At 43.6% G+C, this 27,089-nt stretch overlaps 1 pseudogene; it reads left to right on the top strand.

The window, feature by feature from the left end:
* Window positions 1-3,920: 3,920 nt before the first annotated feature.
* LOC125634891 (vimentin-1/2-like) lies at window positions 3,921-10,358 on the top strand (annotated as a pseudogene).
* The last annotated feature ends 16,731 nt before the right edge of the window (window positions 10,359-27,089 follow it).

Consider the following 27,089-nt stretch of genomic DNA (forward strand, 5'->3'; position numbering starts at 1 on the left):
TGAAGGCAGCAGTGCAGAAGTAAGGGTGGCACAGTATAGTGTTGCCACTCTCACTTCTGTGCTGCTGCTGGGGAGTGCTGTCTTCAGAGCAGGGCATCCGGTCAACAGCCATAGCTCTCCGACCACCCAGCTCTGAAGGCAGCAATGCAGAAGTAAGGGTGGGAATACCGCAACCCCACTAAAATAATCTTGCAACCCCCGCTAAAGCTTCCTTTTGGGTCAGAACCCACAATTTGAGAAATGTTGGTCTCTCCTATGAAATCTGTATAGTTTAGGGTAAAAGCACCCAAAAGACCAGTCTGAGATGCATTTTTCATGGCAATGAATTTGATACGGCCCTTTGTTACCAGAGTTGCCTGTTACTTTGGAGGTATGCTGATTTATTAGGGTTACTCTTCGGGTGGAGGGTCTGTAATTCTGTCAATGTATTTCTTGTGTCACTTGTGCTTTCAGACAGAGCTCTACTTCTCCGTTCCGCAAGTTCCCTCACAATGGAGCTATCCTGCAGGGCCTAGGTTCCCCAGGGCTGGGATCCTCCAGCCCCAGAATCAGGTGAACACACACACACATTAACACAGCATGGCTGAGTGGACTGGGTTAATCAGCACTCCCAAGCTGACCCCTTGTATGTCCTTGGACTCAGCAGGCTGGGTCGAGCATCACTTCCAAGCTGTCACCCTCATATGCCATGAGCACCGCACCGGAATAGAGTACGCCTGAGCAGGCTGGGTGGAGCAGCACTTCCAAGCTGCCACCCTCCCATGCCACAGGTTCAGCACGTCCCTATCCCCACTTTCCCGTTACAATTGTTCTGGTAGTAACCCACTTGATGAGTAAACCCCACAGGCATTTTTGGCGCTACAGGGATCTTTATCTTAAGTAAGAGGAGCATTGCTGCAGAGCAAATGGGGAAGAGAGAGAGAGAGAGAGAAGCAACCAGCTTAACCATAAAAGTTATTTATTGCCAGGTAATAACCATGGAAGGAGAGCCAAACAAACAAAACAGTTACAATATTAACTTAGCTTAAATTTGATTACAAAAGTCAGGTTTAGAAAACTATATCTTATCACACAAGTCAGGGTTAGAAAGCTGTACCTAGACTATGAAAAAAAAACAGAGAGAGCGAGTTGGGTTCTCACTCAGTGAAGCTTGAATCGATCAGGGGTTCCATATGGTGGTGGTAGCTGAGGGCTGGAGTGCTGGAGACAGGCAGAGACCCTAGCACAATCAGTCAGGAGAAAATGAAGTCCCTATGGAACCAATGCAGATTTTGGATTCAGGCATCAGAACCCTTACTTGAGCGTGGGTAGGAGGTTTGTAGGGAAACAACAATGGTTCAAGGGAGAATACTAGATTTGTTTATGGGTAAACTGATGGCTCAAGGGAGTATACCAAAGTTGTTTTGTTCAGGCTAGACAATAGGGACTGATCATTCCTGGCTATGGGCAGTGTTCCTTCCAGGGAGCTCACAAAGCAGTTAGGCAGCTTCAGTATTTTGGATACCAATAAAGGATTTATTGCTAGAATTGGTCTGATAACTACTGAGCTGGGTGTGCGCAGGCGTAGGTTCATTAACATCTGGAGCAGAGATCCCCCATCATGCAGTGCTTCCTTGCTTTTCTGGTCCCAGAGTTCATTCCGGTTCTTGCCTTGGAATCTCTGTTTTCCATTCTGTATACTAATGGAGATGCCTTCTGTCACGGAGTCCCCAGGCAATGCTCTGGAACTGCTCCCTATGAAGCCAGTCAAGACTCTGGTGAAGTCTCCTCTCTGTGAGCAGACTGTCTGCAGGGCAAAAAGCTTGCACAGCTTCCACCTTCCTGGGTCTGACCTCTGAGCATTCAGCATCCTCTGCTCCTCCATGTGCTTCCCACAGCGAGTCCACCCAGGTGGGGTCCTGTGGAAGCCAGAGGGTCCTGTACCCAACTTTGCAGTGAGACGGGACTCTCAGCCAGCCAGTAAAACAGGTTTATTAGACCACAGGAACACGATCTAAAACAAAGCTTGTAGGTACAGAGAACAGGACCCCTCAGCTGGGTCCACTCTGGGGGGCAGTGAGCCAGACAACCATGTCTGCACTTCACTCCTCGTCCCCAGCCAGCCCCAAACTGACTCACCTTCCAGCCCCTCCTCCTCTGGGCTTTGTCCCTTTCCTGGGCAGGAGGTCACCTGATTCTTTTGTTCTCCAACCCTTTATCTATCACCTTGCAGGGGGGAAGGGCCCAGACCATCAGTTGCCAGGAGACAGAGTGTCGTCCATTTATGTACACTGGCCCTTTGCTCTGCAACAATTACACTCCCTTATCCCACCACCTAGAAACTTAAGAAATACATAGGGGAAACTGAGGCACCAATACATTATTCAGAGGAAACATTAAGAACAGTCCCACTTCGTCACATCTTCCTGTCCCATCTTTGATGCAAATAAGGCTAGGGGAGTTTCCTTAATCCTGTCACCCTTGTCAGGAGGGATTTAGGTGTGTTTTATGCTGCCTTTTTATTGATTTTTGTAAGTCTTTCTTTTGATCGGTTTTCGTTTAAGTAGAGACTGGGGTGAGGGGTCCTTGGTGAGTCAGACAGGCTGGATACTCCGCCCTGGTTCCCCACGAACACATATCTGACAGATAACACCCTAAACTTAGTAGATTAGATGGACTTTCACTCTGTTCCAGTACTGCATTTCCTATATTCGTAAGATAACAATGGTCTATCCATAATATCCTTATGTTTTATACTAATAAGGCTTTAGATTATTAAAACATACCCATTAGAACAAAGAATTCGACCAACCCAAGACTGAAGGTTAATCAGGTGTTTCAGTTTTGAATATATATGTCCTAATAAGCTTTAAGGGAGCAAGTAACAGCACCATTTTATTTCTCTTAATTCTGTTGCACATTCAAGCTAATGATTGTAGTAAAAGCAAAGCACAGTGTGTCATGGAATAAAAGCTATTTTTGTATTAAATTATATTTAATAAAACATGAAGATCTATGCAACCCCTGCAAATGAATGTGTGAGCTCCTGCATGAATTCTTGGAACTTTTATTTTTTTCTTATCTCCTTTTCTTGGAATGGTGAAATTGGTGATACAAACCACTACGGTGGGGGAGGGGATTTAAAGTCCATATGCTGAAGCAGCGGTAGTAGCCATGTTCTGATCCCCCTGCTTCAAGTTAGCTATTAGGAACGCTTTCTTCTCTGTGATTTACCAACCTTGTACGTGTTTACCTTGGCATTATAATTTGCTCCGCTGCAGTGCTGGAGATGCTCCCTATATAGTGGATGTTTTTAAAAAGCACCCCTTTTCCACGTAGCCTTCTGTGTCTCCTACAGCGCAGACCGAAGGTAAGAGACACATTGGTACTGTACGTTTCACGTATATCCAGACTCTTGCTCGCACGCTTTGTTCTCCAGCTCTCATGCTGGACCTGGCACGTCTGACTGAGGCATTAGATCAGCTGCAGGAGGGAAGGCTGCTGCCGAGCCCTTCCCTTCTCCTCTGGGGATTTGGCTTCTGAGGGGGATTTTGACAGGGAGGAGGGAAGGGTGAGTCCGCCTGCTGCTGGGACCCGACTAGGACATTCCTGAGCTGCTGGCGGTGTAACACGGGAATGTCGCTCCCGGGCTGCCAGCATCGCCACTATCTGCACACTCAGCTAACTCCAACCAGCTTTCCATGGCTCTGGCTCTCGTCCCTCGAGCCACCCATTCCTAGACACCCATCCTAGTGACCATCCACCCCTCTGTCATTCTCTCCCGGCCGGGATCCCTCCCTCCTTAGCTGCACCCTCCTCTCCCTTCACCTCAGGATCACTCCTCTAGCCACCCACCCCTCGCCCTCCAGCCAGCCCTCCGCAGAGAGCCCCGCTGAGTCGCAGCCCAGCCAGGATGTCCTCCTACCGCCGGCGCTTCCAGGATGGCGGCGGTGCAGCGGCTGGGAGCAGGCCCCCACGCCAGCGCTGCTCGACCAGCCGCAGCCGCCGCGAGCAAATCCGGAGCCTCTCCGCTACCTGGGCGAGCAGAAGGACCAGCTCGGCCACCCGCGGGCCGCTCCTGGCCAGGTAAAGGGGAAGGCGGAGGGGTGGGGCGAGGCGTGGCCGCGGCTGGCCTGACAGCTGCTGCGAACGGCAGCCGAGCTCTCCTGCAGCAGCGGGCACCAGCTGCCGCTGACAAAGGGGCTTGCGCTCCACTTCAGGGGAGGCTAGGGCGGGCTTCCGCTCAGAGGGGACTTCGCCGCGCTCAGTCTCGGGCCCCAGTGAATATTAGGAAGGTCTCCCGCGCATTGCTGGGGGCGGGCGGGGGAATCAGGCCTGTCCCTTTAAATTGAGAAACAGTTCTCCTGAAGCATAGTTGTCGACAGAGACTGAGCTATAGATCCGGGTGCTGCGCCTCAGGTATTAAAGGGTGCAAACGATTGGAGTCGAAAATTAAAGGTTAGAAAAAGATTTCTCTGCACCCGCGGCGCGCCCGGAGAGACACCCCGGGGCCGATGCACTTTTTACAGCGCGGTTTGCCTCGCAAGTTGTGTGCTTCTCTTGCGTCTTCCCTCCTCTCCCGATCAAAGATCTGTAGACAATATGAAAAGCGTTTTAGCAAAATCGAAGTGCGTTGTTCCCCGGACTAAGTGTCATGAGTGAACATTAAAGGGCGAAAAGGACAATGATTCAATTAGAAAGATTATTTCTAATTCGTTTGTTGGCGAATTAAGTGTTTTTAGGGGGAGGTGAAACAAAACCAGCATCTTGGGCTATTCCCGATCAACTCCTTGGGATTTCTTCAATTCCCTGAGGGCCGAAATAGATGTATCAATATTTACCCTGCCCTTTTTATTTTAAATATTTTAAATCCATATTCGAAAGACCTAAACTGAACTATTTCACATAACAGTGACTTAGCTTAAGGTAAAGAAAGGGTTTAAAGGAGCTATTGCGATAATCTTTGGGTCGCATACACAGGGACATCAATATAAGTACACAAATAAAACAAAAAAGAAAAGGAGGACTTGTGGCACCTTAGAGACTAACAAATTTATTTGAGCATAAGCTTTGGGGTGAGCTACAGCTCACTTCATCGGATGCATTCAGTGGAAAATACAGTGGGGAGATTTATATACATAGAGAACATGAAACAGTGGGTGTTACCATACACACTGTAACCAGAGTGATCACCTAAGGTGAGTTATTCCCACTCTGGTTACAGTGTGTATGACCTCTATAGTAGTTTCCCAACCTACTCCCTACCTAGAGACTTTAAAAAGAAATACAATACAATGGGTTATCGTGGTGGCACTCATTTCTGATTTACAATTAGCAAGCTTTTGTTATTTACTATTATATATTAACAGTCTATACACGTGTTGGTTCAGTATGTATTAAGACATGTATTCAGTATGTATTAATCCAATCGATTTTCTTTGAGCGCAATGAACTCGTTTCAATGCATTTTCTGTTCCTTTTTTTTAAAGCGTTGTGGGTGCGCACGTGTTTGATATGGAGGAGTAATTAAAAATACATGACTTCGCTGGGACAGGCGCTCGCGATACCCCGTCTTGCTGACGCTATGGGCCCAATCTTGAAGTAATTGGACCTGATCCTGCACTCATGGAAGTCAATGGCAAAACTTCCATTGTCTTTAATGGGAACAGAGTCATGCAAGGGGAGGGGTTAAATGCTGGTTAGCAACATCTGAGCCAACTCCACATCCTGCATCCCAAAAAGGTCACATACAAACCTGGTCTGAAAGGGCTGTGCAACCGGGGCATTCCGTCACCAGCCCTAGCTGTGAGGATGGGGGTAAGATGCCCATAGATGTTTGAGAAAAAAATACGCGTAGAAAGGCGTGTTGAGGTTTGGCTGGTAAGGGAGGCTTCCTTTTCAGTATCTAGTAAAAAAGGAATGTTCCCAGATACTTATGTACCTGGCAGACCCCAAGATCTTTCCTTTCCTTTTCCAGTTACCAAATCTACTGCTTCAGGAACTCTTGGAGTTTGGGGGGACTAGTTCCTTCCCACGCGCTGTTAATAAAGTTAATGAGGACCACCAGAGTCAGTAACCGCCGTTGAATGGCCCCCTACTAAGACACAAGATTGATAGATTAAATAGCAATTCAATCACCTTCCATATCCAAGACCCCCTTCTGGGAACTTGACAGCGAGGTTCGATTGGCGCTGAAAGTGGCGGTGGCGCTGGAGACTCTGGGTTTGGGAGCTCGGTGTGCGCGGGGCGGGTGGGAAGCTGGTTCTCGCAGCTCCATTGGGTGTATTGTGGCGGGTGTCTGGGGGTCTAGACCAGAATCCCCAACGTGTGTGGGGAGCCAGTCAGGGGTTGATTGATTCATCTTTTGCTTCTAGGTAAGAGCCTTAGAGCAAGGAAGCTAACCGCTGGAGACCCAGCTCGAAGCCCTGCGGTGGCCTGGGAAATCTGTATCGAGAGCGGCTGCTGAAGCTGTGCAGAGTCAGGGACCTTAGGAAAGCGCACAGGGTAATAGCCCTGCGCCACAGCCCAGCCTGCTGTATCACAACACACAGCCACTGGGGAGCACCACAGCAAGCCACGCTGGCCTTCCCCCATCTGTCTGTTTCCACCTGTTGTCCTTCTTATACATACATTGTGAGCCATTTGGAACAGGGCGTGTCTTTTTGTTCTGTGTTTGTACAGCACCTAGAGAGTTACCCACACACCTCCTGGGTGTGGTGTTCTGTCCCCTCTAATGGCACCCAGACCACCTACAGAGACAGAGATTAAGGAGTCTGCTCCACAGCCTTAGCTAACAGGCAGTTGGCTTTTAGCCCATGCAGTGGAGGCTCCTGCACTCAGCTCCAGAGACCCCCAAGGTTCCATCCTGCACCTGGTCGACTGGGGTGTGTTGGTGTTACACTAGTTCCATGGGGTCAGCGGTCTTGGTCCATGACTCTGGCTCCTATGCACTACAGTAATAGGTACAAGGGTGCACCACACCCAGGCAGGGCAGCACCGAAGTGCTCCACACAGGACCATACTATAGCATGCCCGTGTGTCCCACCCACACAAGAACATGTCACAATGGTGCCACACCCACAGCAATGCACCACAGAATGCCCCCGTGTAAAGTGCCCAGGAAAATATACCCTGTCACCACACAACAGTGCTTCTTCACACAGTACTGTAGGTCCAACACCACACTTTTTCAAGGCTTTTCCAAGGAAGCTGTGGCCGACCAGCTGCAGTCCGTAAAGAAACCCTATGATGATGTGCCTTTGAAGGGAGGAAGAAAGCGGAGAAGAGAATTGAAGCTTTTAGCCCTGTAGGACTGAGTTTATAATTAAGCAAAGCAGATGCAGTTTCATGGAATGCAAGCTATACTCTGCATTGATCCTATCGTGCACTGAAACAATACACCGATTTGGGATCATTCTCATCCTGATATTAGTGCGACCCATTAGTCCTGGCGACACAAAATGGCAAAGGAGGGAAAGGGGGTGGAGGGAGAGAGAGACATTTTTTTATGAAGATTATTTCATCTGTTCAGCCATTCTGTCACATACGTTTTATTTCCGAGTGTGCTGTGAAATCAGAGGAAACCATTCTGTACCTACAGAGTGGAGTTCGAAAAGCTAGCGTTGGTGTTAAATGTGAAATCCTTTGCTAGATCTTTATTTTATCTATTTATGCATTTATTTAATTGAAGGATGTGGAGGCTGCCACTTCAGCTCGCGTCTCCCTGGAGAAACAGCTGGGTAATCTGGAGGCTGAAATTGCATTCCTGCAGAGAGTACACAGTGAGGTTAGATTTAGAGGTTTGTACGTCTATTTGTCTTAAACATCACTTTCCAATCCTTCTGTTCTGGAAGCTCAGCAGAAGTATCGTATTATTTACCATGGACTGTGTGTGTTTCTGTCAGAACAGGCAATCGAAGATTTGATGAAACAGAGCTGCAGTGCTTCAGCGTGTGTTGATGTCTCCTGCTCAGTCCCAGACCTGGCTCCTGCTCTGAGGGACATTCAGATAGAGTCTGAAGGAATTGCAGCCAAGAACCTGCAGGTAAAATTATACTTCATCGGATCTGCAAAATGAAGTTATCTGTCAGCCTTTGCTGATAAAAAAATCCTTGTTCGTGACAAACATGTTTAATATATTTACTATGCCATCTCTAGAAACAAACATCCACAATATAGACAGATATCTTCATAAGAGAAATATTTCTCCTACTACACATGCTACAAAAGGCATAGAAAGGCATGGAGGGAGAGCCTACGTTCAATGGCTGTACGCTGGAAGATTAATTTTAAAATTACAAGTACATTTTGCTAATTTACTTACACTTATCTATAGCCCTCCATACAATAGTTGGCAATATTCCCATTACTTTAACTATATTTATGTATTAACGAAATCACTGAAACACATATTTTCTTTCATATCTGACTATAAATATTCATGTTTGCCATATTCCGTTTAATTTCCCCTCAGGAAATAGACGAATGGTACAAAACCAGATTTCTTGACTTTAATCAACCTTCCACAAAACATGCCGAGAATTTGAGACGTTTCAGGGAAGAAATAGGGAACTGCAAAAGAAGTGTAAGTGGATTTGAAAACCCCTTCCAGCTTATGTTATGTCACTTCTAATGCAACCCTTTGTTCTGATTTCACTAAGTTAGGTAATGTGACAGTCGTCTGATATATTTTCCAGTAATGGTGGTCTTTTAGGCTATATTTGCAGGGAGGGAGGTGGACTGGAGGAGTGGTGACTCTATATATGACCCCATGTCAAACCGGTAGAAAGCATACGCGAATAATATTTTATATAACTTCGGCTACTTATTAATTCCCACATCTGAAATCAACGTGTAGGTCGGTTCAGATCATCTGAAAAAAATGACTGACAGGGTTAGAAGACAATTAGTTTGCAATAGAACATGTCTTGTTTGGAAGAAAGTGACACTTCTAAAGACAGACAGCTCCTTGGTGTGGAGTCTAGGTGCCATTCGGGGTAGATTTATTAAGCTGTGAAAAACACAGTGAAATAGCAGTTGCTAGTGAAGTCCACACTTTAATTTCCAGCATAAGGACAAATACTAAGGTAAGTGTCAGAGACTGAGGTGTTATTAAAAGTTACTATCTTACAGATAGCTAGATCCCTTTGACAGGTAGGGTTAGGGCACAAAGTCCAAACCTCCTCCCTAACCCACATTTAAAATCAACGAAGCTGCAAACCTCCAACACAATAATTTATTATTTCAAAGGATTTTCATTTCTGGGCCCTAGAGACTCTTACACTTTATTTACCACACCTCCTCCCAGTAAAACCTTACAACAGACAGAAATGCAATATCGAATTTCAAGTCAATGCATTTTCTTCTGATTTCCACATATTTTGGCCAGACAGGAACATATTCAATTTTCTCGTGGCTTAAGTACACTTATATTAAGTGTATGTTTGATACAAAGTGGGTGTGCCCAGTTCTAGCATAGAATATGGGGGATGCAGACATGCAGGATTCAGTGCAGCACAAACTGTTCATATTGAGCAGGTGTTTAAATTGGCCTCAACCTCTTCCTTGCAGGCGAGGTTCATTTTGAAGAGGATTTTTTATTACGGTATGGTGCAGCTTTATTAAAATCGAAATCTGTGGTGGCACTGGAAACTTTTCTCATTTCTGTCCAAAACCATTTCAGTTCTTGGGATACTTGTGGAGATAAAAGACAAGATTTCAAGGCTCAAAGCCTGGTCCCATTAAGTCCATGGGAATTTTGCCTGTGACTTCAATGAGGCCAGGATTTCATGGCAGGAGTGAACAGATCGGTGATTTCGCATTGCACTCTTCTGGTGCTACAGATTAAGGCCCTTAAAACAGAAATGCAGCATTAGGGATTCAGATCAAGCAAATCCAAGAGAAATACACCGAAGTGACTGAAGAATTACAGGCAAGCTACATCTCGTAGGTTTTAATTTAATTTAATTTTTTCCTCTTTGCAAATATTGAATTAAGCCAATAGGTAAACTAGGCCAATATAAAACTATCCTGAATTTTAATTGTTAGGAGCCATCTTTTGGAGTAGGCAGTCACTAGACTTAAATACACGTCCTTCGACTGCCTTGTAGATCTTTGAAAAGCAGGAAACCTGGCACACCTTTCTCTGTCCTGATTTATGTTTGCTAGTCCTTTCTGCAGTTAACAAGAATTTTTCACACAGTACCCTTTGCACAGCTCACTCCGGCATATTAACATCCTAGACCGGCTTTTGATTAATTGCTCTCTTTGGATGCGATCAGACGAAAGATGTGTGTTGATCTTTTCAGGAGAAAACACAAACACTGCAAGAGGAACTGAAAGCAATGAAGGAGAAAATTGCCCTCCATCTGTGTGACTAGCAAAATCTCCTGCACGTGAAAAAATGGCTTTGGACGTTGAGATCGCCACATATAAGTTATGATGCTGATGAAGAAGCAGATTTATGCCAGATTCACACGCGATCCTCGTTCGCTTGTTTGTGTTTTCTTTAGCTTTCGGGGTCTCCTTCATTCCACAGTCACGCTCAAAGCTACGGTGCTTTTTGTTTTTTTTTTAAGGAAGCTGATTGAAAGTGAGGATAGAAGAACTGGTGACCTCTCTGAGTGGGCTCCATCTCATAGGCAGGATGACAGGCCCTGGGCAGGGCAGTACCATTGAAAACATTGTCGAAGGTCAGGCTGAGCCTGTAGATATCGCCCCCAGCAAACCTGTGCTTATCAGGTAAAGGAGTCATTTCCACCGGGATAGGGACCGATAGGAAAAACATATGACAAAAATGCAGGGGAATAACAGAAACCTTGAGATTCACAGGGATGGGGGAAATCGTGTGTAATTATTGGGAATCACACTACTTCAGTATACTATTTTCTCTCACAAGCCGAAGTAATGACTGATCGAGGTTCTGATGTAACCATGCCCCGAGAATAATCCACTCAGGCTTGCACTGTATGTATTTAAAAGTATTTCTGACCCTGTATCTTCAGTTGACTTTGCACCATTCCTAATGAGTTGGCACAGTCTAGGAGGTCGTGTCTGTGATTTGCACAGGGGTTATTACTGCCTCATTAGTACCTTTGAATGTTCGTTATTTTTGCCCCACCGGTTTTCATTCATTACCATCATCTTCCCCTTAAAACAGTTGAGACAGACAAAGCCTACATCCAGGAAGACACCCGAAAGAGGATGCTAAGGATTACTGGTGCTACTGCGGCTGAGAGCTAAGAAGAATACATCACGATGATAATTTGCTTGGGATCAAAGAAAAGAGAGTCAAATGCCACACGCTTCAATCTTTCTAACTTTAGCGCCTTTAGTCAAACCGCATTTCCAAACTATGCATGGTTTTTAAACCTGGTTTGTCGCTTTTATTAAATTAAATAAAATTATGAGCATGCATTTTTTGCCTGAGTTGGTCCCTTTTTCTTCTGCTCTGTTTAATGATTACCCAAAGCAAGGCATTGCGCATTATTTCGCAAAGGTATTTGTTAGCCTTTAAAGGACCTGACAGTTGTTATAACATTTTGCATCTCTGAAACATTTACTAGTAACCTTTTTTCCAAGTTTCAGAGTAGCAGCCGTGTTAGTCTGTATTAGCAAAAAAGAAAAGGAGGACTTGTGGCACCTGAGAGACTAACCAATTTATTTGAGCATAAGCTTTCCTGAGCGACAGTCAGTCATCCAATGAAGTGAGCTGTAGCTCAGGAAAGCTTACGCTCAGATACATTTGTTAGTCTCTAAGGTGCCACAAGTCCTCCTTTTCTTTTTTCCAAGAAGTGTCATGTGGTAAAGTCTAACTTATGGGAAGTTTCCATCCCGAAAAATCGCCAACCTTGCTGAAGATAAATGAATAGAAAACAGAGGAACATGTTAATTAATTAGATCTTACATAGATCACGCTTGAAGAAATTTTTTTTACAAAAGAAGACCTGACTTTGCCGGAATAATTTTCATTCCCATCTATTAAAAATGATTCGGCTCTAAACTAGAAGCTCGCGTTATGTTTTTGAGCAGGGCCCTATTATTTTTGTATTTTATGTTTTATATATATCGCTACACAGACACACTGGCACGTATTACTTAAGAGAGAGAAAAAGATTTTGACTCAGCTGTTGGCGATTTCATGGAAAGGATTGTTAAGAAACTCTCCTCCTAACATCACACCAAACTTGAAACGTCTCTCAAACACAAAGCAGCGCCTAAATCAAAAGCTTCTTTTCAGCTCCGTTTCTGAAAGGTTCACTCAGGGTGAATTACAATTTATTCCAGAGAAAATAAACTGCTCTGGTTAAAAGAAAATGCCTCCACACTCGCAGAAAGCCAGGGAGAATTATAAGGGGTCACCTCATCACCCGAACGGTCGGTCCGGTATAATTATAATAATACACTTTCCACACAGACATGCTTATTTGCGCCAAATCCAGGCTATTCGAAAACAATTTCGAAGTTACATCGCAAGACTAATCAGAGTATTGTATCCCTTTCTTACAAAGGTGACGTGATACGTTCTGAGCAACACAAACGTGGCAGGAAAGCCTATTTCCGTTTTGGCAGGCTATTGTTTAGTGCTAACAGAGCCCGGCATGAAAATGTACCTTTATTTCTTTACTGAACATCGGACCTACCTATGTATGTTCCCTTCGAATGATGGAAATAACTGCTGCCGTTCCCCGTCATCAGAACTAGCAACCTGTTATTGAATGACTGGGTGATTTTTCTAATTCAGCACCGTCACCGGTAGTTATCATCAGAAATTTTACAATGGCCTGATTCTGGTTTCCTCAACTGCCCAGACAACTTCCCTCCTCTTCCGCCTTTTAGATATTGAGCTCCTTGGGGAGCTCAAAGATGTATCGTTTTGTCTTAACTCAGAAGTTGTGTGTACTGACGTTCAAGGGAAGCACGTGGGATAAAGAGGGACGCTGTGTTGGTCCATTGTAGTGAACTCTTGGTTTGAAGAGCATACAGACTTACCCAGAAATCCCACAGGTCCACTGAAGGATAGCTCCATCCACGGCTATTCGTCAACAAGGTCCGGAGGCAACCCACGCTCCAGGTGTCCCTAAACCAGCAACTGCCAGGAGCTGGGCCTGGAAGACAGGGGATGGATCACTCAGACTGTTCGGTTCAATCCCCCAAGCATCTGGCACTGGCCATTGCCAGAGACAGGATGTGGGCTAGATGGGCCGCTGGTCTGACGCAGAGTGCGGGGTTCTTATTCACACTAGCAACACAACCGCTTACAGTGCTTATGTGGTAAACCCTCATAAGTTGCCAAGGCAGCCTGGACAGTCGGAATCAAAGCAAATCGGAATAGTTTGCGTTAAGAGCAGCATGCCACAAAGGAGTTTTGCTTGCTTCAGTTGTGTGTTGGGGCTATTCATGAGTGAGCGTCTGTAATTTTGATATTTATGCGAAATGAGGGCCCCGTAGACCAAAACTTGATATGACCACTGGCACAATAGTCCATAATGACAGCTTCAGGTGTTTTGTGATGAAAATGCAGATATTCTTCTGCCGGGAAGTCATCTCATGAGACAGATTTTTGTTATAATTTCCAGAACATAATAAATGTTTGGCCTTCTATACAAGTCCAAAACAAACAAACAAACAAAATCCCCACCAGTGGAAAATCCAGACACAAGGTATAGCTCCACCCAACGTGCAAAGTTAAGACCCTGATTATCCTTTTAGAATAAGGGCATTAAAGATCTATTTGGCGTCATATGTACATGTTTTTATGAACCGGGAGCATCAATGCGAGCAACACGACATGGTCCGCAAACGGCAGCTCGATTCTGGATGAATGTTAAAGCTTTCTGAAGATGTGTGTGTGTGTGTGTTGAATATGTGTCACCTTTATTTTGAAAGCGCGGTCTGAGCATTCAGTAATACTGTAGAAAGTCCATACCTACGGACTTTTTTTTTCCATTTTGAAGGCAATCATATGGTTTAGTGGACCCAATCCTGCAAATCTGTATTCATGTGAACAGCTGCTACACATAGGAGCACTCCACCGAAGCCAAGGGCACTGCTGCAGTGAGTAATGGCTAGATGCTTTACACATCGACTTGATTTTCCCTTCCATTCTATGGCAAGACTTGGGGGAAACGCAGCTTTTAAAAATAGTGCTAGTAGTTCTTTATGGGAATAAGCAACAATGGACAGGAAGACAGAAGACAGCCTTGACTCTAAAACTGAGGATTATCAAGCGCCATCTTAACACAAGAGTTGGCTGGCGTCAAGTCGTTTTGAATGCAGGTTATTTCGAGCCTGGCTGGCAAAGATTTTCAGGCGAGAGGTTTGTTTAAAAGATTCCGTGGCAGAAGCATCCAAGTAGCAAAAGGATCTCTCTTTCTAGTTAGGCTGTTCCCGGAGAGCGTGAAGGAGATAAAAGGCGTGTGTGTGTGTGTATGTGTGTGTGAGAGAGAGAGTGAGAGAGAGAAAAGAGACAGAGAGACCGAAACTTTTGAGTGAAAGACTCTCCTCTCTTCCATACACATTTTAAAACCACGATTCAGAGATGACATTGGATGGGAAGAGGACAGCTCTTCAGCAGCAATGTTAAACTATTTTTATTTAGGGATTTAAAAACAAAACAAAACAGCACAACAATGAATATGAGGCAACAACATTTATACCAAAACTACATAAATTACAAGGAAAATGACTCCTTGACAGATGACACCTATGCGCTGCTTTAGCTTCCTTACCACAAAACCGTCATCATCAATAGATTGTTTTCAGTTTGAAAAATATGACAAGGATGAAGGAAAAGGGCATTATACTTCCTCCTGATGTATAAAACGAGATCTGAAAATAGACTTATGCACAGAGCCTATACAGTAGAGGTAACGTGGGTTTAAGCCTTGGCTGTTCTATGTATCCATTTAGTTTCCTGTTTCAGACATTTCTACTTTATTAAAAAGAAGTCAAGTCACTTTAAGCAGGAACCAGAGGAGAAACCTTCAGTTTGTCAAATTCATTAATTAGAGAGCTGCATACACTAGAAAAATACTCTGCTTCTTCCCTGCCTCCCCACTGTTTCACCATGAGGAAATGTTTACCAGAGTGTAATGAACAGTTTGTGATAGCTGGGTTTTTGCAAAACTTCCATTTGTCCTTGCTGATAGTCATGTCTTGCAAAGCAGAAAATGATGAAACCCTTTACAGCATTATGGGTTCTCATTAAAAATCCAGCTCTCACAGCCATTTCTTCGTCTTACTGGCAAAACCTATCACTTTCCCCATTTAGGTCATTACCAGCCAGCCAGCCCGCCCTGTCTTGCTCTCTGGTGCCGCTACAGAAAGAAATCTTCCCTTCTAGCAGCTACCATTCTCTCTCTCTCTCTCTCCCTCCCCCATACTAGTGGTTTCCCTGGCTCTTCTCAGATCAAGTGCTGAATTCAATAGGAGTCTACGGGTGAAATCTTACTCAATCTGTCTGTCCCCAGCACAGCATTTAAATGCATATTTATTTATAGTAAGGAGATCAATGGAATAGGACCCAGGAAATTTGGGTTACATACCCCAGGGTCTGCCACTGGCCACTTGGGCAAATCATGGCTCTTCCTCGTGCCTCAGTTTCCCTATTTGTAAAATGGGGATTATTCTACTTGCTTCATAAGGTGCTTTGGCTGAATGAAAGCACTATATAAGAGCTAGGTGGATGATGATTGCTATTAACAGTATTTTTGAATATCCAGTAATAATATATTGTATTATGATGCTGTTCAGGACGAAGGTTTATTAGAAAATTAAATATTTCATATTATAGCTACAATTACTCAGAAAATAGAACATTTATTCTACAAGATATGACAACCCCCGATAACTCTTAAGGAAAAATGTACACTGTGTATAAAGACAGACTTCAGAGTAGCAGCCGTGTTAGTCTGTATTCGCAAAAAGAAAAGGAGTACTTGTGGCACCTTAGAGACTAACCAATTGCTCAAATAAATTGGTTAGTCTCTAAGGTGCCACAAGTACTCCTTTTCTTACTGTGTATAAAGAATCAAGCGAAACATTGCAGAGGGATTATTTGAGTGGGAAAGTTTGACAGAATGCACTCTCTTTGGTCATATATTTTAGCTTTGTGTGTCTTCCTACAGTTTTATTATCCCTGGATCAGATTCAAAAACAGACTTGAAAATATCTAGCTCTCCACTATTTTCAGAGAAGTAGCCTAAACAGAGAGAATCAGTGAAAATATTCAAATTAGAAGAGTCCCAGCATGCCGTCTTTATGTAGGAAAAATCATATTGATATGAATGATCGTTTTGTCTGCCTCAAAGCTGCAGGAGCAGACCATTTAGGTGATACAACATATTAAAATGCCATAACAATACTCTAAAGGAGTTAAAATAGAGACTTCTATACAATGTATTTCAAGGGATTAAGAAGACATCATAAAACAAATGTATCAACGTACACAAAAAGGTTTACAGGTATTTCCTGGCACATCTGTGAAACATCGAAGTTAATCTAATCACCAGTTTGCCTTTAAGTTGTGTTTTTCAATAATACACGTAAAAGCTTCAGTTAAGTGTGCGCTAGCTGTGTCAAAAATAAGCAGTTCCTTTCACTGCTTTCCACTGGCTTTCATAGAGTTTGGATCAACCCCAGTGTGAACATCTGATTACAAACCTTATTTGTGTCAATCGTTCATGACTGCATAACGTTCTAACAGGACAGTACTAAAGAGATAAAATGAAAATAACCAATCTGCAATACAAGTGCGGATCCTTGGTTAATCCTAAAATGCTGTATCTGCGCTGTTTATTTCTTCTCCCTAGATGCCGGGTTTGACATTTATTAGTACCAAATATCCCCTGTTTATCTGCACTTTCTACTGTTTCAACCTCTCCAGGTCACTTTGCGGTTTGGCTCGGTCATTTTGCGTCATTGCTCTCTCTCCTATTGTGGGGTCATTCATAGATTTGATCATAGAGTAATCTAAAGCTCAGGAAAGGACGAGATTGCTTAGGGATAGAGTGTAGAAGAAGAGGAGAGAACAGAGGAGAAATCGCTGGCGGGAGCAATAATGTGGTGGTGGGAGGTGCAGTCAGAGAGGTTAGAGGAGAACCATGAAAGGTAGGGAGCAGCTTCCGGGACAGGGTAATACTAAAGGTAGTGGATAAATCATGGATAAGGGTGGAGAAGAAGCCTTGAGGTATAGTCTAGAAAAGGTCACTGGTAACTGATGAGGAAAATGTTAAGGGCGTGGAAGGAGCAAAAACCAGATGTTAGGGAGCAAAGCAAGAGCTTGGGGAGAGGTATTCAAGGCAGTGTGAGTTGCAAGTATGTTTCAAATTAGAGGCACAGGAGAGGAATGGGTGTTAGAAAGAAGGATGGGGGCTGATGGGGCCAAGAGAGGGCCTTTTGAGGACAGAGGAGAGGGCATGCAGAGAAGATACCAGATTGAGAGGAATGAGGTACGGTGGGGCAAGGAAGGTCAGGAATCAGGAGGGCGAAGGACAAGTAAAAGATACTTCCAGCAAATAGCACCAATCTTCTCTTTAAAAGCCTCAGCAAGAAGCTGGGCAAAGAGGAAGGATTATAAAATGGAAGGCCGCTGAAGGGAAGAGGGAGAAGAGGACACGAGAGAATTAAGGAAGGGAGGAGAAGTACAGTAATTTGGCAAGGGAGTAACCCTGCTGAATGGAGAACACACAGGTTCTAGCCCTGGCAGTTTATGAGACATCTTGACAACAGATACGCTGGCTGAGAGAAAATGTAAGCAGTTTAGAAAATGTAAACAGTTTAAAAAAGCCCCACTACCAATTTCTCTCTCATCCATGAAGACCAAAAAACAAATCCAAAAGAATAAACCAAATAATCCAATCAGATAAATACAAGTATTACCTTGCTATTAGCCACAATCAATGTTAGTCCCAAGATATTAAAAGTTGCGTCTACAACAGCAAAGATCCTGTTTGTTTGATTGACTGGAAGACTGCCAGGTATCTGTATATTGCTACACTCGGCTGCTGAAAATTACTCAGCTGTGTGTAGAAGTGTCCTTTGTTTTAAATAAGGCAACTCTAACGATAGTTTTCACCAGGACTCTCAGGTGAGAACGTGTTCTTTGCTAACTAGTGGGGTCTGGGATTTCAGCAGGATGTCGAATAGTCTTCTCAGGGGGCTATGCAGAGATAATGGCTGCGCACAGAGTTTGAGCTAAAGCTTATTGTAATCAGTTGAAGGATTACCATTAATTCCAATGGGCTCGACCTAAAGCTTTTCATTGATAGGGTATTGTAGAGAAATATTTGCCTTGTTCTGTATCCTTCATTCAATGACCAAAGCATTTTTGACGTAATTATGTCATAGACTTCTTTTTGGTTGAATTACAAGGAACCATATGTCTGAGCATGATCATCTATAATATTACACCTGAAGAAATGCAAGGTCTAGGGTTCTGACATTGCAGGCATTCAAAGGCGGGAATCGGTCATTTATTGCCACATTCCAGCTAAACCCTTTCCATCCTGCTCTGTCTGGTCACACTTTGTACTACAGACAAGTCAATTAAAACAAATAATATAGGATCAACACCGCATATTTCGAAGCAGAAAATACATTGGGCGCATTCTTTGCCCTTGATTTACTTGCTTAACCCCAATGATGTGCACAGGAGCCGTCCACAATATGGCCCATGTTTGCCTGGAACAATGTTAGCCATTCCTGAGTTCGAGGCCCAAATTTTCCAGGGAATGTTGTAATTACATTTCAAGGGACAAATTCATCCTATGGTGTTGCACTAGGTATGAATTTGGCTTGTTAGATCCTGGATTTTGCATTTTAATCTAATTTACCGTGACAATTCCAAAATATGTGAGTGGCTAGACCGCTTTCTATCGCTCATATGTCAGAGGAAAGTCGAGCTCACATACTGTGTAATTAAAGTTCAACTGTAATTTACATTATCCAAATTTGAGTCTGCCCGAGAAAGAGAGCAGGATACAAAGGAAACTGTGTGGGGTATGGTAATTCTGTCAATTTTTATTCCAAAACGGCCCTTCCCCACAAACTCGGTTGTATCCGATCTGGTGGAAGACCTCAGAATATTATTTATTATTTATAGTGTGCTTTTGTGTCCGGTTGGTTTCAGGTTTTCAGACAGGTCCCAGAAATGTTGGCCAATAACGCTGAGACAAACCCTATATTATATAAACAGTGTCATGGGACCTTTAATGTCCACCACACAGAAAAGCCAGGGTCCGCGTTTTAAGGTGTCATCTCAAACAGTAAACTTCATGGTAGTTAGTCCATTCTCCACTGAAAGGAAGGGCAGAGGACTTTGTCTAAATTTGACCTTGTGGTTCCAGGACTCCGGGTGTTTCCCAACGTTAGGCTGCATGGATAGCTAGGTATGATCCTTGGGGCAGTACATGGTCCTTAACCAAATAACAAAAAGTGATCTGGTGTAGATCTGGATTTCACGTTGTCTTCCGCATAAGTGAACACAAGTATCAACTGACGGCTGAAAATACAGGGGATATTGGAAAGCATGACTGGACATTCTGTCTTTCAGACGATTAACTAGTTTCAGCTGTTTAGATGCTATTTCCCAGTAACGTTCTCTAGGGATAGAAAACGGAGCCATGTATTCGGTGTGGACAAAAGCAACCCGGATACATTGTCAGAAGAGTGCACGTCATATGGCTCATTTAGAAACAGGTCATTGTTAGGTTTACAATGCTCTTCAAGATGCCCATTCAACAAGTGCGAACCATCATCGCACAAAGGATCATACTAATGAGTCGTGGCATAAATATATGCATATCTATCATGCTCAATATATATGCTTTTGGATCAATAAACGTTCAATATAACTTGTAGCCGAGCTGTCAGGAAAATTAAAAGGAAATCATTCCGAAGAGAGATTATTACAATTATAGACAAACGTCGAGCTGTCAAAAGATTCCAAAAATCACCAAATCCTAGTTAGATCACTGGGGGAAAAAAAGGGGGAAAAAACACTTTCCCGTTTCGGGATGACTGGTTTTGGTGTTTTAAATGAATGCGCCTTCACGATAGTTCCTCAGCATGAGAACGCTTCTTCGGCCTAACGATGCATCCTCAGGAACTCCTGTAAAACTCACACTCAGGTCAATGAGAGTTCTGTCTAGTGAAGATTGAAGAAAGGACTGTAGGGATTGGCCGTTGGTTTGTATCTTACTCTCAATTAGGACTCATAAAAACGCAGACCTTTTAGCTGGAGAAGCCTTTGCGCTTATAAAATAACCCATTAACAGCCTATTTGGTGACATAGCTAGCTAGCTAGATGCCATGTGATTTTTATTTGTAATATTTGTATATGATAGTTAGCATATGGTTTCGATGCTGTGGGATTTCGAGAACCTAACTACTGTTACCTGGGTGTGATTGATTTGACTGAACAATTATTAAGTACTATTAGTAAATGACCGTAAATCGACGTACAAATTACTCTTCTACACAATCTAGTTTTGGTAAGGTAAAAAAAACAAAAACAAAAAACAATAAGAGGCCTGATAGCTACTCCTTCACCTCACTGTTTTGTCTTTTCCTTAAGCCGTGTGATCCGCCTGTGTGTGTATTTTCCTCTGTAGCAGACCCATCTCTGTCAGTTACTCCGAAGTGGGAGAGAATGATGCAGAGATTCAGGAATAAGGGACAGGCCTGGATTTTTAGGGCTAAACTCTAGGGCTCCGGTCCCCTCACTCCCATGGAGTTTGGCAGAGAACTTGGCCCTTTTTGTTTGCTTATGCTCAAATAAATTGGTTAGTCTCTAAGGTGCCACAAGTACTCCTTTTCTTTTTGCGAATACAGACTAACACGGCTGCTACTCTGAAACCTTTTTGTTTGCAGCATTCAGAAAACGTATTTCTTTCTTGGTCTGTTTTTTTTCTGTATTCCAATTATACACACCTTACAAAAGAATCGGTGTATTGGTTTTCAAGGGCTTTATACTATTCTGGCACAAACGGCACAACATACACCTTTCATGTTTCTCCTAAGGCCCAGAACTGCTGATGCACCAAGAGCGAGCAAATAAATGATAGTGAACTAACACTACCTAGGAGCCCAGCCGTCCCCCACCGTATAGCAAATTTCCCAGTTATTTCAGTGAGAGCAGAACCGGGTCCAACAAGAACATAACATAAGAAAGGCCCTACTGGGTCTAACCAAAGGTCCATCTAGCTCAGTATCCTATTTTCCAGCAGTGGCCAGTGCCAGGTGCCCCAGAGGCAATGAACAGAACTGGTAATCATCAAGACAGGTTTCAGAGGAACAGCCGTGTTAGTCTGTATTCGCAAAAAGAAAAGGAGTACTTGTGGCACCTTAGAGACTAACCAATTTATTTGAGCATGAGCTTTCGTGAGCCACAGCTCACTTCATCAGATGTGTACCGTGGAGAGTTTCCACGGTACACATCTGATGAAGTGAGCTGTGGCTCACGAAAGCTCATGCTCAAATAAATTGGTTAGTCTCTAAGGTGCCACAAGTACTCCTTTTCTTTTTGGTAATCATCAAGTGATTCATCCCCTGTCAGCCATTCCCAGCTTCCGGCAAACAGAGGCTAGGAACACCATCCCTGTCCATCCTGGCTATTAGCCATTGATGGACCTATGTATCCTCCATGAATGTATCTAATTCTTTTTTTAACCCTGTTATAGTCTTGGCCTTCACAACATCCTCTGGCAAAGAGTTCCACAGGTTGACTGTGTGAAGAAATACTTCCCTTTGTTTGTTTTAAACCTGATGGCTATTAATTTCATTTGGTGACCCCTAGTTCTTCCCCCCCACACACACACACGTGAAGTGAAGTTAAAGGTGTGGTGGGGTTGGGAACCCACAAGGGAGAAAATTAGACCATTCACGATCACTTGTGCATAGGTTGCCCCTGCCGCTGGAGTGAGATATACAGTATCCTTTCCGAGCTTCTGAAATAACAAGATTCTATTTTCCATACATTCTGTTCGGAATCCCTCCCTTGAGTCAGCCTGTAACCACCACATTACGGTTTGTGGCAGCCCCTGAACTGAAAGACGTGAAAAGATTCCGCTCTCTCAAATTCATTACCCTCGTTTTGTGAGTCAATAAAAGTCATCTAAAATATTTGTCTCTTTTTCTGTTCCGGCAGGGGGTAGGCAGAGAGCTATTTCTGTGCTGTGAATCAACTCGGAGTTATACATTGTACATTGCATATATGCCACATACAAAACATACATTTTAGATCGATTCAAAATAAGGGTAACATATGGGCAACGGGTGGTTGAAAAAAATCCTCTGTTGACTATGACCTATAGAGTTTGCTGGTCTGAAACGTAGGAAGCCTATGGAATATATATATAAAAAGGAGAATCTTCTGTTTTTTTTTTACGGTAATCTTTTCCTCTAGTGGATGCGAAACTCACAGATAAATCGTCTGAGCCCTCAATGAAGTTACGCTCGTTTACATCAGCGGTAGAATGTCTGATCCTGCTCATCCTCAGGTCAAAGGCATAACTCCTCTTGATTTCAATGGAAGCAAATGAGAACCATCACGACTGACCAGCGGGTTCATTTAGTTTTAGAACTTTAAATCAGCAATAAAATGTGTACTGCAAGTATATTCCCTGATTTGAAGACGATCAGGATCGAGAAAGACCCCTGTCCATCCAGAATTGATCCCCTTCACGCAGCCCCTATGCGGGCAAAACTTCTATCTACTTAAATGGGAATCTTGATTGATGAAGGAATTCAGGATCGGGCCTATTGTGTCCCAGGTTCTTGCTGCCCGAGTATATTGATCAGGATTTAGCATACAAAGGGTGAATCAGAGCTGTGGGGATGTCTTTTTCGAGGTAAACCACCGGTCGACGGTGGGATTCAAGTCGATTGATAGCCGAAAGTTTTCCAGTCTGAAACAGAGGGATTGTGTCAGTGAAGAATCTGTCCTGCGATTTGGTATTTTTCACCCTATTGATTTTAAACCTTATTCACCCTGTAAGTCTCAGATGCCCTTTTTCTTAAAAGTTATGGGCTCTTCAGTTATGGAAAGAGTTTAAGTAATCGGAAAATCAATAGCTGCATCCCCTAGTCTCTCTCTCTCTCTCTCTGGATAACAATCAGATCTCAGAATAGGGTGGGAAAAGAGAGGCGGGGCAATGAGGGGTGGGGTAAGAAAAGGGGGTACTAAGAGCATCTTCCCTTCTCAGCATGAACGAGCCATCCAATAGAAGAGTTGAACTGCGTTTCATTATAAAATGTAGGGAAAATACGTACACAAATATAACACGGCCGTTCTCATTTCTTCCTCTCTTTGATCAACATGGGCAATCCCCTTTGGTCGGTACTGGGGTGTGTTGACACGAGAAAGCTTGAGTGTTGCTGCGAGTGCGTGGCGGAAGGTCACCGTCAGTGAACGAAGAAGTGAATTGTCCGACATCTGTGTTTATGGGCGAAAGTAAGGAGCCGACAGCATCTCATAGCAGGAGAGCTCGCTCTCTGTTCTGCTCTCCCTTTTCAATTGTCAGGCCAACGGGAGAGTAACTTATCCCACCTCCAGGAGGCCGAGAGTCGGAGCTCAAAACCCGCTTGTCAATCTTTCACATGGCTTTATCAGCCAATATGAGCTTTATGTCTCCCAGGGCCGGATCCCAAGCCCACTGAAATCAATGGAAGTCTCCGATCCCATTGACTTTTATAGGCATGGAATCAGGCCCGTAATGCTCGCCGTATATATTTCTAAGGCATGTCTAATTATACTTGTAAAATAACTCCGCTTTGTAGTCCTTTCCGTGTTAATTTTAACCCTTTTCTGTATAATTGGATCGCATCCCCCTCAGTGTATTTTTCTCGTTGATTTCCTGCTGCTTTAAAAAGCATTAGCTACGCGGGTTTTTTTCTGGAGGATGTTTATATTAGTGGTAGGGTTGAACAAACGAGCGTCATTGGACGTTGGGCGAGAGAGATCCGTGTTTCGTTTTTGTTTTTTGTTTTCCCTGAACACGAAATAATCCTTGCGTCCCCCCGAGCAGGATTCCCCTTAAACTGCTCCGCTCGCCACCCCGTCAGAGTCCAATTATGTCATTGCAGCTTTCTTTCTAATCATCTTTTCTCAGGAGCTGTCATGAACATTTGCTGGGCTGGCAGTCCCACCGAGAGACATTAGCCCGGTCATTTTCTGTCTCTCTTTTATTTCCTTAGTTTCTCTCCGAAATCTTTATAAATCTCCTTTCGAGGAGGAGTGTCCAAGCGGGTGGAAGTCTGCATACAATGAAACCTGAGAATTTCTGTCACTCTCTGCATATGGTCCTAAGTGCTTTAATCCCAATTAGGGGCGGCTGACACACGGTCCTATTCATCCCAATCAGCTCTTGAATACATTTGCCTAGAAATGAACTTCACAAATAGAGTCTCTCCTAAATGTGCCCAACAGCAAGGAAAATCGAATTGAGACAGGGGCTCATTCTAAGGCGATGGAGGGAGAAAAGGTATGAATTTATAAGGTACACCGAAACATTGCAATTCAGCAACAAGTTTACTGACTTTTATTTGTACCATGTCAACCGAAAGAATCAAGAGATAAGTTGGGGGCTCGGGGGGAGAATCCGGTTAAAAGGCAACTTTAGACGGACTTTGAATACCTTTTGTGGCAAGCATCGCTTCCAGCTGAAACTGCGTTTAAAAAACAACCACCCTACGCTGGAATTTTTAGCTAGCACCAAACTTATTTTAACCCGATCTCGAATGAAGCTTGCTTGTCCCTTAGAATAAGAATCCCAAATTGAGATCATGTCATCTGCTGGGGTTCCCATAGAACCTTAATGACTATTCAAAAGCTGCTTTAAGATCCCACCCGCATCTTGTCTGCCCCGCACCGCACAGCTCGTTAGGAGCCTTTAGCGCTTACCCCCGGTCCTATCACTCTGCCAAGCCGCCTCACATAGGTAACAATTAATATTAACAACTCATTCTGATTACGACTATTATTATAAAAGTGAAACGAGACAGAAAAAATACGCTTAAAACTGTGCTTGGATACTCCAGGGCCAAGGAAGTTTTAAATTAAAAGCGAAGATTTATGAAAGAACTCCGGGTCTGTTTTAAATGCGCATTTTGCCTTATGAGGTGGAAAAGGGCTCGCATGTAATTCGGAGTGTTGTGATCTATGCACACTCTGTGTGTGTGGGTGCGTGTGTGTATATGTGTGTGTAGTGTGGCCAAAGACTGTGGCACCGCATCAAAGCATGTGAAATCTGAAATATTACAGCGGATCATTTCGAATCTGCCAGGCTCATCGCTCGCAGAGCGGTTGTTTTCCTTTCTGAAATGGATAAAAAAACCAAAAAGGGCCAATGGGGGAATTGGCTGCTTCAATTTACTGCGAGAATATTGACTAGTGAATGAAGGGGCAGTATTTTGTTAAAGCGTCCACTGTGTTTCTCTGCAACATAATGAAGCTGGCCCTGTATACAGGCATTCATGCTGGTTTGAATGTAATGTTGAACCTTCTCTGTGCTGGAGCAGTTTGATGATTTGAATGGAGCTCCCTGGTGGGACATTGCTCTCTGCAACTGTGCCTCTTTGGATGACTGTTGTTCCTTAACATTCATGCTTCATTATGGGGCAACCTGTTAAATCAAAAAGAACACTGTGCCAGAGTGTTCCGCAGGGGCATTGGCAGTTCAGCGGTGGGCATAAATAAGGGCTGACTGCTAAAATATCTTTCATGAAATCTCTGGGCAAAAGTTATTTCACTTTAATGGTGTTTCGAGCAGCCCAGCTTAAGTATATAAAAAAACGAGAGTGGAACGTTTTGATTGAGTCTAAACATTGTCTTTGAATAAAGCTGAAACCATGTAATTAATGTGTCTTTTTAATAAGGGACAATACGGTCGTTCAAGCTATTTAATTTCATTTAATTTTCCATCCCATTTGCTCCAAAGGCTGCTTTTACTTTTAACACCCGGCCTTTCATGCTGCATCTTGCTCCAGTGGGCACATTAGATCGGTTTCACCCTTCCTTTTTAGGGAAGGAAAAATAAAAGAAAATGTGGTTCCTTTCCTCTTTTGTGGACAATTTATTTCACTTGGGGAACTTCAACTTTGAGCCACAGGACAGAATAAAAATTGGAGAACTGGTGTGAATGCTTCCAGAGCAGGGCTTTTCTTTTCTGAGTGGATGGGAACCAGCCACAATTGGCTATATTAATAAATAACTTTCCTCACAGTCGGCCTTTACATGGTCCTATTGATAAAATTGTTCGCGTGTCGTTCACGCTTTGTGACTCATTAAGGAGGGGATGGAGCAGCTCCCCAAATGGAGCGGTAGGGTACCTTGGTTTCCTTAAAAGCCGTCTCTCTATCTCTGCAGCTCTTGCAATTTAAACTGGGTGTCATCCTAAAGTCGCCAGGCCAGAGGTTATAGGGACATGTTCATGGCTTAAATTTATTGCCCTCAACTTCTTGTTTATCCTTTCCCCCCCATTCATGCTGCTGATCAAAGGGGTCATCTCAGTTTTTTTCCACCCCTGCTGCAGTCCACACCGAACCCTATTCTCAGAATGTTCCCTACAATTACACCATGGAGAGGAATGATCGATAATCATTAATGTTTCCACAGACGTCGTTTACATTTGTTTCTGCTTGCCTAGTGCGCGCGCAAATGTATCGTTATTGAAAATGTATCCATGACCTACATTGATTTAGTGCAGGGGAACAATTTGGGACTAGAGAAGGCATTTTGCCACAGCCATTTTCCCCGTCTTTCACTTAGGCCGGGTTTCTTCATTAGTTATTTAAATAGGGGCAGATTCTGCTCTCATTCAAATCTGCAGCAAAAGTCCCGTGCTGCCACAATCTAACCCACGGTTTGCATCTCTGTGGACATAGCCATATAAACAAAATACAACAGGTAAACAGGGATTTAACGCCATGTCCTAGAGGCATGATACCGGACTTCAGCCATTTAGCCACTGCAGTGTTTAAACCGAAGAAATATTTAAAGTTCATGAATTTACGTGAATATACAAATACTTTTAAATGTCTGACATGTGGCAGCTACCTAACATTCAATCAAACACCAATTTGTTGCTGCAGCGGACAGAAGATGGGTTTGA

Source organism: Caretta caretta, chromosome 3 (assembly GCF_965140235.1).
Source record: "Caretta caretta isolate rCarCar2 chromosome 3, rCarCar1.hap1, whole genome shotgun sequence".
Lineage (NCBI taxonomy): Eukaryota > Metazoa > Chordata > Testudines > Cheloniidae > Caretta > Caretta caretta.